Source organism: Equus asinus, chromosome 8 (assembly GCF_041296235.1).
Source record: "Equus asinus isolate D_3611 breed Donkey chromosome 8, EquAss-T2T_v2, whole genome shotgun sequence".
NCBI classification, from domain to species: domain Eukaryota; kingdom Metazoa; phylum Chordata; class Mammalia; order Perissodactyla; family Equidae; genus Equus; species Equus asinus.
The window spans coordinates 87,616,672-87,633,000 of NC_091797.1; the positions used below are offsets into that span (position 1 = coordinate 87,616,672).

The 16,329-nt window shown below is 59.1% G+C and overlaps 1 protein-coding gene across 1 annotated transcript in view; it reads left to right on the top strand.

Annotated features, from left to right (window-relative positions):
• The first annotated feature begins 374 nt into the window (after positions 1–374).
• FAM222A (family with sequence similarity 222 member A) overlaps positions 375–16,329 on the top strand; it is a 54,794-nt gene continuing 38,839 nt past the window's right edge. Inside the window, exon 1 of the mRNA XM_014867809.3 lies at positions 375–507. The gene's annotated coding sequence lies outside the window, so the exon portion shown is untranslated. The remainder of the gene's footprint in view (positions 508–16,329) is intronic.

A 16,329-nucleotide genomic window follows, 5' to 3' on the forward strand; every position in this document is an offset into this window, starting at 1 on the left:
CCCCCCGCCCCAGAGCGAACCGGGGGGCTGCAAGCCGCGGGCGGGCGGTCGAGCAAGAGGAAGCAACAAAGACAGGCTGCAGCTGGGGCCGGCGAGAGGGGCCGAAGCCGCCCGGCTCCTGGCGCGGGCGGAGAGGGCGCCCCGGGGAGCAGCGCGGGCCGAGCTGCAGCCCTGAGCGGGCCCCCGAGGGGAGGCGCAGCGCCGCCCGCCGGACGCGGTGAGCACAGACCCTGGCAAGGATGCGCCGCCTGGGCGCCCGCGCGGCCCAGGTCCCGGGCGGGCGCGACCCCCGCTGAGCGGAGAGACCCCCCACTCCTTACTTCGGACAGCGCGGGTCGGCGCCTGGATCGCCCTCACCGACAGCATCCCTTCCTACCTGGAGAGAGGCATCGGCCCCCAAGGGGGGCTTCCTCAGGCAGCCTCTGCTTCCTCTGCATGGCTGCGACCCGGCGAGCGGAGAGTCGTCGCCGCTGAGACCTGGTGCCCTTCGAAGGCCTGGCTGATCCCGTGAGTTCCGCGGGGCGGGGTTCCGGGCTGGAGCTGGGGGCACCCCCTGGCGTCGGGGCAGCCCGGGTTGGAAATAAAGGGGCCTTGAGGTGTCGGGGCTCCTGAGCAGGGGTGCCTCCCGGCCGCCCTTTCCCCTCCCACCCACAACTTGTCTGGATCGGCCAGCCGGCCAGAGTGGAGATTGGGGGCCCTTTGTGGGCACTCTGCGGAGCCCTTGGGCGGGGCGTACGCCAGAGAGGAAAGGTCACCCCACCCCTACAGCCAGGAGACAAAGGTTCCATCATCTGAAAATTCCCTGGGAACTCCTATGTCTTGGAGGCGTTGGGGGGACGCCCAGGATGGGAGAGCTTGAGGTTCTCCCAAGTAGCCTCTGAGATTTTCAAGGGACATCAGCTCAGAAGGGAATGTGGAGTCCCGGCCAGGCAGGTGGCTGCTTTTGAGGATTGTGCCCTCGGAGGCTAGACGTAGCAGGGTCCTCTCGCAGCGCGCGCTCCTACAAAAAACTCGCAGAGAACGCGGATCCCCCGGTGAGGCCGCGGCGTGACGTCACTGCCAGGCCTCTGACGTCACTGGGGTTGCCGTGGAGACACGACTTGCCTTGACCCAAGGCCGGAGGGGCTGGGCCGTGGTAAACAGGGGCGGGGCTGGATGCCTTTGGGTAGCTGATGGGTGAAGGCAGACTCCCCCACCCCCAAGTGCAGTCCTGTGACCTGAATCCCCAGCGCCCTGATGAGGTGGGGGAGGGAGGCAGTGCCAGCTGTCCCTACTGATGCTCCTCCCCCAAGGACAGGTGTTCAGCTTTGCCCATATAGCCTGGCAGGGCCTGGGGGCTCAAGACTTCCAAACAGAGCAACTTTCTGCTTTCAAAAGGAATGTGACAGAGGAGACCTCCCTGAATCCCACCATGCCTCCAGCCAGCAGGCTGAAGTTCCCAGGGTCCCCAGAGAGATGTGGGCCCCCTGCCTTAAAACAGGCTACTTCTGCTCAGGAAAACATGGGTGCCCCACCCCTAGCCGGGGAAGGCGCAAAGGAGTTGCTGCAGCCACCCCTCGGGTCCGGGGGATCCTCTGCTGTTCAACGCCAAGATGGGGGGCCTTGGCCAAGTCGGAGTTCCTGGCAGCCCCCACTCCCCTTTTGGTATTTAAGATGATTTTGACGTGCACTGTTGGTGCTTATTAAGTGAATGGAGGACAAGCCAAGCCCCTCAGTGCCAAGGTCTGAATAAAGCATGTCTCTGCCAGCGGCCAGCTCTGATGGGGGTCAGGCCCCAGCTCTCTCTCCCCCGCCACACCCCAGCACTGGCCCTGTTCCTGTGAAGGCCCAGAGAACCCCCAGCCAGCATCCTACTGCTGGCTCTTTCATTCCTCTGCTAAGTTCCTTCCAGCATTTGCTGCCAGCATCGGATGTGCGTGAAACTGCTCTGATCACATTTCTAGGAAAAGGTTCGAGGACTGTGTCATGGCTTCTGTGGCGTGGGGTGGGGTGAGAGCAGAGAGGGGTGTGTGGGGGGTCATTGGGAGAAGCCAGGCCCCAGTCTCTGTGCGGCCAGCATTTGTGCTGTTCTCTTATCAGGCTCTCCAGCTAGATTAACAGGTCAATAAATGTCGGTGGAGCTGCTTTTGGGGGCTTGGCAGGGAGATGATATTTCCAGCTGAAACGGTGTTGTTAAACACACAGGCTTCCAAGGACAGAGGAGCAACAGCAGATGGGGGGAGAAGTGGGAGAGGTGGGCAGAAGGGCTGTTTGCGCTTCCTCTCGAAGCTTCCCAGTTTAGAAACAAACTCAGAGTGTGCGCCAGAGACCCACAAACACAGGCAGCTGGAGGTCCTCCGTGGAGCGTTTACACTCCCACAGCCAAGGCGGAGGGGAAGGCTGTCAGAATTGGGCAATTCCTTCTGCTCCCTTCCCTGGGCTTGGCAGGAGCCCTGAGCAACGAGCAGGAGGGAGTGCCAGCTTACCCAGCATCTCCCTATGTGCCAGGCATTTTATCAGATCTCAGTGACTCCTTGGGTTCCCTCGGGGCAGGGGTGTGAGGCTGCCCCCAGCCTTCCCAGGGGCTCTCAGCTGGTGGGGAAGGCAAGGATGTAGGTGGGACAAGGGCAACTTGGGTAGACGTGGCTCTTGACCCAGCCGGAGGATCGGGAAGGGCCCTATAGGAGGGGTGCCATGTGACTCCTAGAAAGGACAAATAGGAATTCGCCAGGAGTGGAAAGAGTGTTCTGGGCAGTGGCAGTGGCCGTGTAGCAGGCCTGTGAGTGCTTGGGCATGCTGAAGGAGGAGAAGGGGTGGCCCTGGGGTGGCTGTGTCCTGGAGGCGTAGGTGGATGGGGGAGGTTTAAGCAGGGGAGAGGATCCAGTTAGGGCTCCGGTGACCGTGACCCTGAACATCCCTTCTAGTCAGTTCCCGGGGCAGTCCCCTCTCTCAAGGTTACCTCCCCACCCCCACCCCCAGTAATCCTTATCACTTGTCTAATTCTGTGTAAGCTCACCATCCGCTATCCCTTCTGAGCCTCACAGTTGCTCTGGACTGGAGCTGGGCTGGGCTGCTTAACCCCCAGGGGTGGGCAGTGGCTCATGATTAAGAGCCAGGCTGTGGAGTGGGTTCACCACTTGTTGGCTGTGTGACCTTGGGTGAGTAGCTTTGCCTCCCTGAGCCTCAGTTTCCTCATCTGAGAAGGCGCTGATAATTGCACCCACTGCCCAGGGTCCTGGTGAGGATTTGTGGAGGGCTTAAGCACAGGCCAAGGCACACAGTAAGTGCTCTATAAACGCACATTCTCGTGGCCACTGTTAGCCTCATCCTCAGAACAGGGCCTTGAATGGCTCTCCCAGTCCCTCTTGGAGCCAAAGATCAAAGACCTCTGGGTGGGTCAGAGACCCCCACCCTTCCAGCTGCCTCCCCTGCGTCTCCCACCCACCTATCCAGGCCACCCCACGTGGTGAGCACACGTTGCTCCCATCCGACCTCCTGCGGAGCTGGGGCCTGGCCAGGGGCCCCCTCCGCCGCTTCCCCCTGCCCCCTCTGCCTTCCAGTCCCTCACGAACCGGAGGAAGGAGCGGAGCAGCTCATATCCATGAACCGTAATTCAATCAGGCGGCGAGTCCTCTGGGCTCGGGGCGGGGGTGAGAACGAGGAGGCGCACAAAAGGGCCGCCTTATTACCTCCCGCGGGCCCGGAATTGCTGCTCTCCCCCGGCAGCGGCCGCAGCCGCCTTTATTGTGTTAACCCATTTGCGTGTCAAGAGCTATTGTGAGCTTTCTCTGCCGGTGCGTGCGGGGCGGGCTGCGGGAGGAGGGCCGCACCGCCGGTCACCTCCGCGGGCACCGCCCGCCGCCCTGATTGGTTGCTAAGTGATTTGCATCCAAGGTAATCACTTTTATCTCAGAAGGATGTCGACTATAATTATAAGCTACTGACATCTTTTGAAATCTGCCTAATGACTATTTTAGTCTGCGAGGGCTGGGGGTGGGGAGGGGGATTCTGGAGGCTGGGGGCGGAGGGGGGAGGCTGGAAGGAGGATGGATTCCTTCCACCTGGACCACTGATTCGTTAGTTGAGAAATAGCTGAGTGCCTACTGCGCGCCTCAAACAAAAGGCAGGTGGCAGAGATGTTGTGTCCCTGTGGGCGGAGTTAGTACCATTTCAGAGATGGGGAAATAGAGGCCCTGCCAGGGAGCCACCTGCCCAGAATCACACGCCCGTTACGTGATTGGAACCTGAGTGTCTCTGACCTCCAAATTCACATGCTGGCCGCTCCAGTGGGTGCAGACAGAAATAATAACGGTAACCATTCCTGGTAGAGGTCACCTTCCAGCACCTCCCAGGGTTTATGTCATAGCCTAAGAAATGCAGGTGCTGTCACTACCCCCATTTTACCAAGGAGGAAACAGCACAGGGAGGTTACCTCACTGCCCAAGGTCACACAGCCAGGAAGTGGCAGAAGGCTGAGGTTGTTGGTGGCCAGAAGTGGGGGTGCCGTGTGGCCAGTAGAAAGAAGGGGAAAGGGCAAACCTGGGCTCCAGCTCCCGCTACGCCACCACCTGTGGTTCCATTCAGTGAACACCCACCTTAGCCTGGGCGAGGGCACCTTGCCAGCCACTGTCTGGGTGGCAGAGCCCTAAGGAGTCAGATGGTCCACAGCCCCCATGGGGGGTCAGATGAGTCTGCGACTAATTCAGGCTCTGGACAGAGCCAGAGCAGGGCTGGAGGAGAGAGAGACGAGGAAAAGGGAAAAACTGCAGCTGGTCGTGGAGGGTTTCCTGATGGAAGGGGCCTAGGCTCTGGGCCCTGAGGACTGGGCGGACCTACCCAATGGGGAGCGAATGGGGATGTCTCTGGCAGAGGGAGTTTGAGAACCAAGGGCCGTGGTGAGGAAGGGCAGGGAGAGCTCATAAGAAGGCAGAGGTGAAAGGAAGATATCTGTCAGGGTGTGCAGGACCTCGAGAGCTGAGCTCAGTATCCAGTGTGTCCAGAGGACAAGCAGCCCAGTGACGGTATCTGGGGAGGAGGGGTGTGACATGGTCTGGGGGTCCTAAGAACAGTCTGGCAACCTTTGCAGGGGCTTGGGGGTCACAGATCGGAAGGGATCCCTGGCTCCTGCACTCTCACTGGCTGTGTGTCCTCAGACAAGTCACTCTCCCTCTCTGGGCCTTACTCTCCTCATCTGTTCATGGGCGTACTAGCAGTTTTCTCACAGGCTTGTGGGTGGGCTCAGGCACAGGCCCCAGCTAGTCATCCTGGCCCCGCCGCAAACCAGCCTCCCAGCCACAGCAGCTGTCTGGGGCCCTAGGAGCCCCTGCCATTGTGCAGAGGGCACAGGGGACAAAGGCCTGGGAGGTCAGGGGGTAAGGCCGAGGCTGGCTGTGAACAGGCTCCCGGGGATGGGGACTTCATGACGCAGAACTTAATGACCCAGAGTCTGTGTGCGGGGGCCTCCCTTGGAGGAGGAGGAGGGGAAGGAGGACGGGGGAGGTCCAGCAGCCAGCTGTCTGCTCCAGGATTCACTGCCAAGGCAGGGCAGCTGCCCCGCAGGGCCAGGCCTCAGCTTAGCGTCGGGGGGAGGCAGAGGTGGCAGGGCCTCCCGGCCTGCAGTCCCCAGGCCTGAGTTTGGGGCTTGGCCCTGCCCCTCAGCATCTGCGACCTCAGTCTCCTTATCTGTCTGGTGGGCCAGGGCTCCATTTGGAGGGCAGCTGCGAGGTTTGGCAGGAACCGATAGCAAGTGGGCAGTAAACAGGAACTGCTATTTTTGCTCTTTATTTATCCGTTCATTCAGAGGGATGCACTGCTCTCTGCCAGGCTCCCTGCCAGGTGCTGGGGATGTGAAGATGAATAAGCCCAGTTGCCTTGAACGGTGGTGAAGCCTTGGACACGCCATCACGGTACAGTGGGTTAATTGCCACAATACAGGAATTCACAGTGTGCACGCATTGTGCCAGGAGCAGGGGTCACAGCAGTGACCAAGCCAGACGTGGCCTCTGCCCTCTGGGGCCCCCAGGCTCTCAAAGCACGCTAGGAAATCAGAGGTGGAAACTTACTTCCAGCCAGGGTAGCCAGGGAGGGCTCCCTGGAGGAGGAGGCACATTTGATTACTGGCTTTGGGGACTTTTAAACACCTTTGCCTATTGGAATCACAGGACTCTGTTGGCATCCACCATGTGCCGGACTGCGCTTCCTGCTTTGGCATTTTGTTCTCTCATTTACTCCTCATATGGTCCCGGGAAGGGTGTTTTTATCCTTGTTGTGTAAATGAAGAAACTAAGGCTCAACAAGGTGAAGTGACAGCCTAGGGCTACATGGCAGGTTGACAGAATTCCCTTTGTTAAGCCTATTCCTCTGCCTGTGAGGGCACGGGGGCGGGGTGGGGGGCAGGGGGCGGGGTGGGACTCTCATGGGAGGATCCTTGGGTAGGGGCTGAGGAGACGTAGTTCTGGGCCATCTGTTGCCTTTATGAGCCGCACGACCTTGAACAAGTCATCCCCCCTGCCCCGCCTCCCCCAGCCCGGCCTCAGCTTCGTCCTCTATAAAATGTCAAGGATGGTGAATCTGTGGCAGGCCTGGCTTGCCTTACACTGCTGTGCCCTTGACAGACATCGCCAATCAATTGCTGCCCTCTTCCCCTGCTGAGTTCTTCCCCTGACCTTGGGTTCTTTCCAGGGCTCTGGGCAGGCAGCACCAGTCAATCAGCGGGGCCTGAGCTGCAGCCCGCCTGCCTGCCTGGCCTCGATGAGCTCCGGGGTCCCTCTGGCTCATCTTCCTGTGGCTCAGAGGACCGGGGTACCAGAGTGAGGGATTTCTGGGGGACCTTCTCTTGAGGATATGGGTTCTTCAGCCACGAGAACTGTTGAGGTGTGGATGTGTTACCCTCCTCCATCTCCCGGAGAGACCTGTGTCCTTATCCATGCAGCCCCACGCACGCTCAGTGCAAGTGGTCTGGGCAGCTTCTGGACGCATTCAGTCTGGATGATGACAACAGTGTTTGCTCAGCTCTTCCTGAGAGCTAGGTCCTTCGTGGGCACCCTGTCACTCATCATTCCACAGATCCCCTGCAGTGTGCCTCTCTGCCCCCCCCAGGAAGAAGTCTTCACCCATCTGAGAGATGAGGAGACGAAGGCTCAGAGCTGATTAAGGCAGAATAGGGTCATGCACCTGCCGAGTGCTGAGCTGGCATTCAAGCCCAGGTTTTGGTGTCCACAGCCTGGGACAGCCAGGGCAGCCTTCCTGGAGGAGGTGTCATTAAAGGCCAAGGCCTTAAAGGCTGGTGGGCTTCTGACAGGCAGAGCTGGGCCTTCTAGGAAAGGGAAGGGGGCCCTTCTAGGTGGAGGGAGCAGCATGAGAAGCAGCTCAGAGGGAGGTAGGCAGGCATGAGTGTTTAGGTTAAGGGACTAGGATGTGGCTGGACTGTGGAGAGAGGGGGCCAGGGGTGGTCCTGGCATTTGGACTTTGCCCTCCCATAGCAGAGAACTGTGGCAGCTCTTTGAGTAGAGAAATGATCCAGTCCTGTTCTAAGCATGTTTATTTAACATCTCCATGAACCCAGGGTGAGGTCTACTGGTGCTTGGGGCTCCCTCTGGTGTACTGGAAGCTTTAGCCTGGCACATAGTAGGTAGGCATCCAAGAAATCTTTGTTGAATGAATAAATGAATGAATGCTCGCCGGACTGAAATGCTCCTGACCTCCCCATGGGCCCAGCTGCAAGGAGGAGACAGGCCACAGTCCCTCTCTCCAGAAGTTGAACCCCAGGCCTGTGGGTGGGGGCCGGGGGAGGGAGCCAGGTAGGCTCCTGGGGCAGGGGCTTCCCCCGTAGCCCTCCCAACCCTCCTGCCTGTCCCCAAGACCCCTCCTAGACCTTCCTGCAGGGCTGCCCGCCATGCCTGGCAGGCAGCCTGGACCCAGTGCTTGGGAGGATAACAGATGAAGGTTCGCGACCATTTTTTAACTCAATAAAGGGAGGCAGGCTGCAGGCTGCAGGCCGGAGATATAATTAGTTCGCAGCAGTGGCGCTTTCTTGATTTAGCTTCTGAGAGAACAAGACAAGGATGTTATACCCAATTAGCAGTAACATCCAGTCGGAGCCTCAATAGGTGAGATAACAAGCTATTTTTATGACTTTTCTGTCCCAGCATGGAGGGGGCGGGGGGAAGGGGGTATCAGGGCCTTATTTCTTTTCATCAGGGAACAATTATTAGCGATCTCAGGATTTCCCATAGCCAAATGATGCATTTGTTAACCCAAACAAGCAAGCGTCCCAGGGTGGCAGCTGTGGGGTGGCAGGCTGGCATTGTGAGGCCAGGTGTAGTGGAAGGGCCGCAGGCCCCACGGCCCTCTTCTAGAAGCCCTTGGAACAGGCTCCCAAATGCAGAGAGCCCATTGGTTTGGCAGGGGAAGCCCAGGCCCTTGAGATGTTCTCAGTGCCTGCCTCGATTTCCCCACCTGCCTCAAAGAGGCGTAAGGAGGCTAGGCCAGTTCTCCTGGGGACAAGGAAGGAGCCAGTTCTGGCCCTTGACAGCCCTTCCTGGCATCACCTAGATCTTTCTGCCAGCTGGGCCAGAGGTTCTGGCTCCTCAGCCTTGAACCTGCGCTGCACTCTGCCTCCTGGACCCCCGTTATGGCTCACAGTGCCTGACCACCCTCCTGCCCGTCCCAGGTCCCAGCCCCGGTCTCTGGCAGGGCTCACTGGCTCCACTCTCTCCACCCTCCTTACCCCCGCAGCCAGGCCACCTAGCACTGGCCAAGTCTTTACTGGGCAGGGAAGCCTTGCCAAGCCCCACCCCAGCTGCCTGGCCACACTCCGACTCCTGGCGAGGGCTGGGGGATGCCCAGAGAGGGAGCTGGCATGGCTGTCCTGACAGCCATCAGCTCAGGCCCCAAGCCCAGAGCAGGTTCCTGGGCCCCCGCCCGTCCTGCAGAATCCCACCCCACCGTGCCCCGAGTCCCAGCTCCCTGTCAGTGTGGAGCCCCACGCTTGTGGTTCAGACAACTGACAAATCCAGCCATGCAAAGTGGGAGTTTAATTGCAAACAGTTTTTATGGATCATGGGCCCATCTGTGCTACCATATGCAAAAGGAAAAAAAATCCCCATTTAAAAAAAAAAATTTCTCCCTGCCCCACCCCCCAAACTGACTCCAAAAGAAACAGTTGCCAAGGTTTTTCTGGCTGGAGCCAAGCACAGAGCTGGGACCCATCCTGGGGGCTTCCTGCAGGTGGGCCTGGCAAAGTCGGGGGACCACGTCGGGCAGGGCTGAGAGCAGCCCACGGGGCTGACCGTTGAGAGGAGCACACGCCTCTGCAAGCTGCCAGCATTTCCTGAACCCACTGGATTCTTTCATGGCTCTGGGCCTTTGCACGTGCCACGCAGCTGTCCGAGTACCTGCCGGCCTCTCCCAGGCACCTTGCTGATGCCTCTAGAGCACGATACGGCTTGGAGCGGGCACTGCACGGTGTTGGTGGCAATGCAGGAATGAGTGGTGGTGTGTCCCGTTTTAGCCCAGGGGGATGGGGCTGCCCAGGCCTCATGGCCTCCCTTCTTCCCAGTGGTCCAGGCCTCCTGCTGTGGTGCTTGGCCCAGCAGATACGCCGCACCCAAGAAGTCAGCCCTCCCCAGCCCCTCAGAAAGGGCATCCACCCAGGGCCTGAGTGGCCGGTCATCCGGGTCCTGAGAGGACTCACCTCTGAGGCAGGCTGCCAGCGTTTGATCACTGGGCCACCTGGTCCCAGTGGGTGCCTTCAGACTGTCGTTTCCGCGTCTCCTTGCCTCTGGGTTTTCTGCTGTGGAAGGTGGATGAGCAGTCGATGGGATGCTGCTGTGAAGAGCCGCTGCACCTGTCCGCCGTAGCTCATCCCCAAGCGAGGGGCTCTGCTCTGCTCACTGATGTCTGCCCAGGCCCCTCTTCAGGAAGCCTGACGTTACTGCATGAGTGAGGGAGGGAGAGGGAGAGGTGTTTGGAGGGCTCCAGGGAGCCACTGGGACACCTGGCTTGTCAGGAATTCAGAGTTTTTACCCCCTTTCTCTTGGAGTCTAGAAACCGCTCTGCAACCTGTGGGGATTGTGAACTCCATTCTGCTCTTGAGGAAAACTGAGGCTCAGAGAGATCAGAGGACTCTCCCAAGGTCATGCGGCTGGAAGGAGGCCAGAGCTGGGCCGGGAACTGAGCCATGTGATTCCAACTGACCACTTCCCTGCCCCTCGCATTATAGGTGGAGAAGGATAGGCCCAGAGCTGGGAAGGGGTTTGGCCAAGGTCACACAGCAAGGAAACAGCAGCCAGCATTTGTGGGGCCTCCCCAGCCCCATTGTAAGATGAGGAAACTGAGGCCCTCCAGCCTCAGAGCCAGGCCAGCTGAGTCCCGCTGTTCTTCCGTGCCTCCCCTGCCTCTCTCCTCTCTCCCCCGGGTCTGTGCCCAGGCTCACTGTGCCTCTGGGTTTCCCCATCAACGTGAAAAGCTGGTAGCCAGGTGTGTGCCAGCAGCCAGGCCCCATGCGGGCATCCCAGAGGCCTGGTACGCAGTGCAGCCCTCCTGCAACAGGTAGCAGGGCAAAGTGGGACCCCTGGGACCTGAGCAGCACAGGCTGGCCAGGCCCCTGGCAGCAGCCCAGGCCAGGCAGCAGGCCGCCCGTTCCCCGCTCGGTGGTGATCGCCAGCTCCCGTTGTAATCATTAAAACTATTAGAAGGAAATGCTCGCTTGAAGCAAATGTCAGGCACCGAGTTGTGCTTTGTAAACGTTCACAATTAACGCCAATCAGGCCCGGAAGAAAGCCGGCCCGGAATCCTGTCTGTTTCGTCTCATTTGTCAGCTGGTGCTGTTCCATGCTGCACATTTTCATACAATTGCTATAAACATAAAGGGGAACTCCACAGTGTTCCCGGGCACCCGGATGGTGCGCGCCGGCTTAATTACTTATATTCTGCTGTTCACTTGGCCGCCCCGAGCGGGTGGGAGGGAGAAAGGGGGACTTCATGTGGTAGGGTGAGGGCTCCCGGGGGTCAGCCAGGGAGATGGGTCAGGCTCCAGGCCCGGGTCTCCTGCCCCACCCTCCGCGGGCCCACGGAGCTGAGGATGTCCGTGAAACAAGAAAAAAAACTGCTAAAATATGTTTGCAGAATCCTCAAGGAGAAAAGAGGGGCTCAGAGTCCACCAGACTCGGCTTTGACGCCCGCGTCCGTCTCCTAGAATGATTCACCAGGTTTATTGCCCGCCTCCAGCATGCCAGGCAGTGCTTCACTTGCCAGCGGGGCCTCGGTTTCCCCTTCTGCGAGTTGGGGGTAACAGCCCCGTGGTCAGGGTTTCAAGCTTGCTGGACCTGGGCTCCGGGCTGAGGGTGTCAAGCAGGCTTTTTCTCAGTTGCTTGTCGCACGGCCCCTTTGAGGGTGGGCTGCCCTTCCTAGCAAGGTCAGAGTCCCACTGCTGGGAGCGGTGGAGCGGGATTGGGACCTGGGTCGCTGGACTCTGGAGCCCATAACTGTTGTGCTTTCCTCCTGCGCCCTCCCAGGGTAGCCATGGAGGTGGAAGGAGATGATGGGGCTCAAAGTCCCAGCACACAGGAGGTGTCGCATGAACAGTAGCTGCTGTCATCCCACTGCCTGGATACGGGCCGGGGGCAGTGGGCTCAGATCCTGGTCTGGGGGTCAGCGCTAACACACATGAACCTTGCTGGGTGGAGAGTGGAGGGTGGAGTGGTCCACAGGGGGATGCCATCCCCTCTACCTGCCCAGGGTGCTGGCCTCCAGGCCCCCAAGGTAGGGCTGAGGAGGGAGATACTGGCCAAGGCCTAGGAAACCCCTGCCTGTCACCCCCTTCCCCACTTGCCCCTGATCTGACTCTGGGGTGCCAGGCGCTGACTGTGCGCCAGGCCCCACATTGCCAAATTGGACCCTTCCCAGCCCAGAAGGTCAGGCGTGTGATCATCACTGTTTCCAAGCTGACTTGAGGTCATGCAGCTAGGAGGTGGGGACACTGGAGCCAGGTTCAAGTTCAGCTGCTCCGAAGCCTTTGTCACGCCTTCCTAGCGCCCTCCCCATTGTACCCTGGACATGAGGCCTAGCCACACACTATGAACCCTCCCTGGACCCTGTGAGCTCTCGAGCTGTCTGTGGACGGGGTCTTCTGAGGGCAGGCTGGCTCAGCAGGGACACGCCAGCCTTTGTGTGGGCTGGGGTAGGCTCGGACCAGGCGGGGCAGTCAGCGGAATGGGCAGAGGGCGGTGCAGCCCAGCCGGCCAGGGATAAATGCTCAGAGCTGGGAATAGAGGCCCCTTTGTGTGGCGCTTGGTGGGGGAGGGGTGCTGCCAGCTGCCACCCTCTGTGACCCGGGAGGCCCGAGCCCTCCACAGAGATCTGCCGCCACCCCCAGGGGACTGGCCAGGGAGCTGTCGTCTTTTCCCCTGCTGCTTCCTTCCACCATTATCTGCCTTCCTCTTGTTTCCTGGGGGCCCTGGCTGCTATGGAGCTGTGGGCAGCCATTACCCTGGTTTGCTGCAGGCCTACTATGTGCTGGCACTGGGCCAGGCACTCCACCAACCCTGCAGGTAAAGGCAGTGGTCCCGTGTTACGAAAGAAGACACTGAGGCTCAGAGGGGACAGTCTCACCATCCTCACGCAGCTGGTTACAGGGCCAGGATTTGGCCAACTTCTAATCCTTTTCTTTCCATTGATCTTTGTGTCCTGGTCTCAGGTCCCAGGACCCAGGGCTGCAACTTGAGGTCCTGCTTCAGTTGCCTGGGTGGCCTCAGGAAGGCTGCTGGCCGTCTCTCTTTCCTGGGCCGGCACCAGGCATCCATTCCATCCCTCCATCCTGCCCAGGCTCTGGGCTACTGGCTGCGGGTTTAGTGGAGACCACGCACAGGACCCTGTTGAGGGCCGCCCTACCCATTAAACCTTTTCTGTGCCTCCATCTCCTTAGCTTAAAAATGGGAATGAAACAGAATCCACCCTCAGGAGCCCTGGGGGATGTCGTGCCAGGAGTCGGGTAAAGGTGAAAGGACAAGCTGAGGCAGTGGCCGGGTGAGAGGGATGTGGGGGTAACTCTTAGGAGTGTAAGCATGTTGCATTGCGTCCCTGCCACAGCCCCATTTTACAGGTAAGCAAGCTGAGGCTCAGACAACTGAAGTGACTTGTCGAGGGCTCCAAGGAGCCCAGGAATACAGGGAAGGTAGTTTCCCAGAAGGCCCAGACCTTGGTCTCTTCCTGACCGCCACCTGGCCCACTGGGCAGCTGTCCATTGCAGACACTGACGAAGAACCCTCTGTGAGCCCAGTCCTGGGAGAGGCCCAGAACCAACCACAAGAAGCCCCCAAAGGCCATTCAGCTCCCGGCTTCCCACAGCATATTCCAGCAACCTGGGACCAGCTCACACCCACCAGGTCACTCCCTCTTCTGTGCTGAGGCCGGGGCTTCCACCGGGAGCACATGTGCTAGTCCCTTCCCCAACGCACACATGCACACGTGCCTTCTCTGCAGGGGTCACTCTGACTCGCCTTTTCCCTCAATGCCCCCTGTTCAGCTGGCACTTAGAATCCCCCCGCTGGGTCTCGTACCCTGCTCACTGCTGCTAGAGCCCCATGCCTTTTCACCTCTCTTCCAGCTCTTTGTCCCCTGTGTGGCACATAGTAGGCCTGCAGGGAAGTCTGACACAAAGGCACAGCCCTGGCCCTCCGGGACCTGGTCCCCACCTAGCGGGAGAAACAGAGATGAGTGACAAGGCTGCAGGTCCCAGGATGGGGTCAAGTGCAGGACACCTGAGGAGGCTCCCCACCTCCCCAGCTCTCCATCCTCTCCCAAAGGGCGAAGGGAACGAAGACTTCTGAGCCCTTCTGTGCACCCGAAAGCTCAGCCGTCTCCTTTTAATCCTCCCAAGGCCAGGCGGGGGTTGTACAGACGGGACAGCAGGCTCAGGACAGCAGAGACAGCTTCTGAGGGAGGAGCCTTGGACCAGGGGACCCCAAAGCCCGGGCCGTTCTCCAGGAAGGAAAGCTCAGGTGCCCACGGGGGCCACCCAGGTGACACCATGAACAAAGCAGCTGCCACTTGACCTCGTGGGAATGTGGGCTCAGTGGTTCCAGAGCTGCCAGTTTTTTGTTTTTTCTAAGAGAAACCAGACAATGAGAATTTCAGGTGGAATTTTATTTTTTCTTTTCTTTTTAATGTTCGCAACTGTGTCACAATTTTTTTTTCCTGCAGCAAACAGGGCAAAGAAAAGATGTTTGTGAGTGGGATTTACCCTCTCCAGGGACGTGGTATTGTCTGGGCGGGGGGTATGTTATGGGGGTCCCAGGATGTCTCGCCTTCCCCACCTCCAACCCCGGCCAGCAAGAGCCCCCGGAACCCAGCAGCAGGTCCATGCACCCCTCAAGACACCCCCAGATCTGCCTTTACCGCCAGAGGCAGGAGGCAGGGCCTGAGCCCCATGAGGGCACCACCCAAATAGCTATAATCAGCAGCCTCGCCAAGACTTCAAACTCACCCAATTATCCTGCGAGGGGAAAAAAAACACAAAATGAAAACAAATTAACATGTTTGCATAGAAGCTGCTGCAGCAACACACACAGCCGCGCACGCACATGCTGGCGCATGCCCCGGCGAGGCTCGGAGACGCTGCCGCCACCCCTCCCCAGGCCTGGCACCCACCTGGGAGGGCTGGGCTGGTCAGGACTGTGCCAGGCTGTGCCCACCACCCTGGGCCAAACTCTGCTCTAGGCCCAGTGACTAGATTGTTGCTAAACCTGATGGCACTGTCTCAGTCCACTGGCTTCCAGTTTCTTTTCTTTTTTCCAGTTTAATAAACAAACACGTGAAATTCATTGTGTGCCAAAATTCAGCCTCATTGATCTGAGCCCCTTTCTTCAGATGGGGAAACTGAAGCACAGAGAGGTTAGTTGACCTGCCCAAGGCTGCACAGCTGGCGGGTGGGGTTTGAACCCAGACAGGCCAGCTCCAGAGCCCTCACTGTAACAACCACACCTTCTCCCTGGCTCCCTCTTGCCCGTGGATGGTGTGCCAAAACCTCGGCCTGGCCTTTGAGGCCCCTTCCCCAGTTGCTGCAGCCTGTGTCCATTCTTCTCTCGCCCACCCCTGCCCTGCATGTGCCCTCGTGCCGAGGGGCTGTGGGTGTGGTAGTGATGACCGCAGAGCCAAATGGATGTGGGTTCAAATCTCCAACCCACCAGTCCCTCACTAGATGGCTTTGGGCAAGTGGCTTCCCCTTCCTGTGCCTCAGTTTCCTCTCCTGGAAGATTGGGCTAATACCAGTCCCTACCTCAGGGAGGTTAGGAGGATTCGGTGGGTGAATTGCAAAGTACTACCTCTGGCACCTGCCCATGGGGAGGGGTTCCTCCACCGGAATACCCTTGCACACACCCCCCCCCCCCCCATTCAGTTGACCCTACAAGGCCTGGTCCTCAGTCACTGTGCCCCTGCTGGGTGCCTTTGGGCTCCGTGCCAGGTGCCGTCCTTGCCCCCAGAGCATGCAGTCAGGTGGTTCAGCTGCTCCCTCTTCCAGGAAGCCGCTCCTCCTGGGGGCAAGCCCCCTTCCCTGGGCTCCCTCCACCTGGGGCTTGGGTTGCTGGGCATGTGTCTCGTCATCCTGCTGCACCTCATTCTTCTCCGGGTCCCCACAGGCTGGCACCCAGCAGGTACTCAGGCAAGGTGTACGAATGGAGCCAGCCCCTCGCCCCGCTCTCACCTTGGCATATTCCGGGCTTCTGAAGGGGCTGTGAAGGGTAGACTGCCAGGAGTTGGAGTTTTGGTCTTGGAGATCCAGTGTCCCCAGGCCAGGGCTGCAGACGTCTCCCCAGTCCTCTCTCCTCTGCTCTGCATGACCATGGACCAATCCCCTCACCTCTCTAAGCCCCTTGCTGTCACCTCTGGCCTGGGACAGTGATAGCTGAGGGCGGCTATTGCTGGCAGAGCGGGCACCCAGTGGGCAGTGGATTTCAGGGAGCTAAGAGGGGAACACTGACAGTGGTCCCTGCCGCTGAGAGAATGACTACACTCAGTAAACACATTGTCAGTCTTGGTCCTCACCACAGCTGGTGAGGAACCCGTGGGTTCTAGCCCCATTTTTTATCCATTCATCTGTTGATGGGCACTTAGGTTGCTTCCACGTCTTGGCTATTGTAAACAGTGCTGCAATAAACATTGGGGTGCACAGGACTTTTGGGATTGCTGACTTCAAGCTCTTTGGATAAATACCCAGTAGTGGGATGGCTGGCTCGTATGGTAGTTCTATTTTTAGTTTTTTGAGGAATCTCCATACTGTTTTCCATAGTGGCTGCACCAGTTTGCATTCCCACCAGCAGTGTATGAGGGTTCCTTTTTCTCCGCAACCTC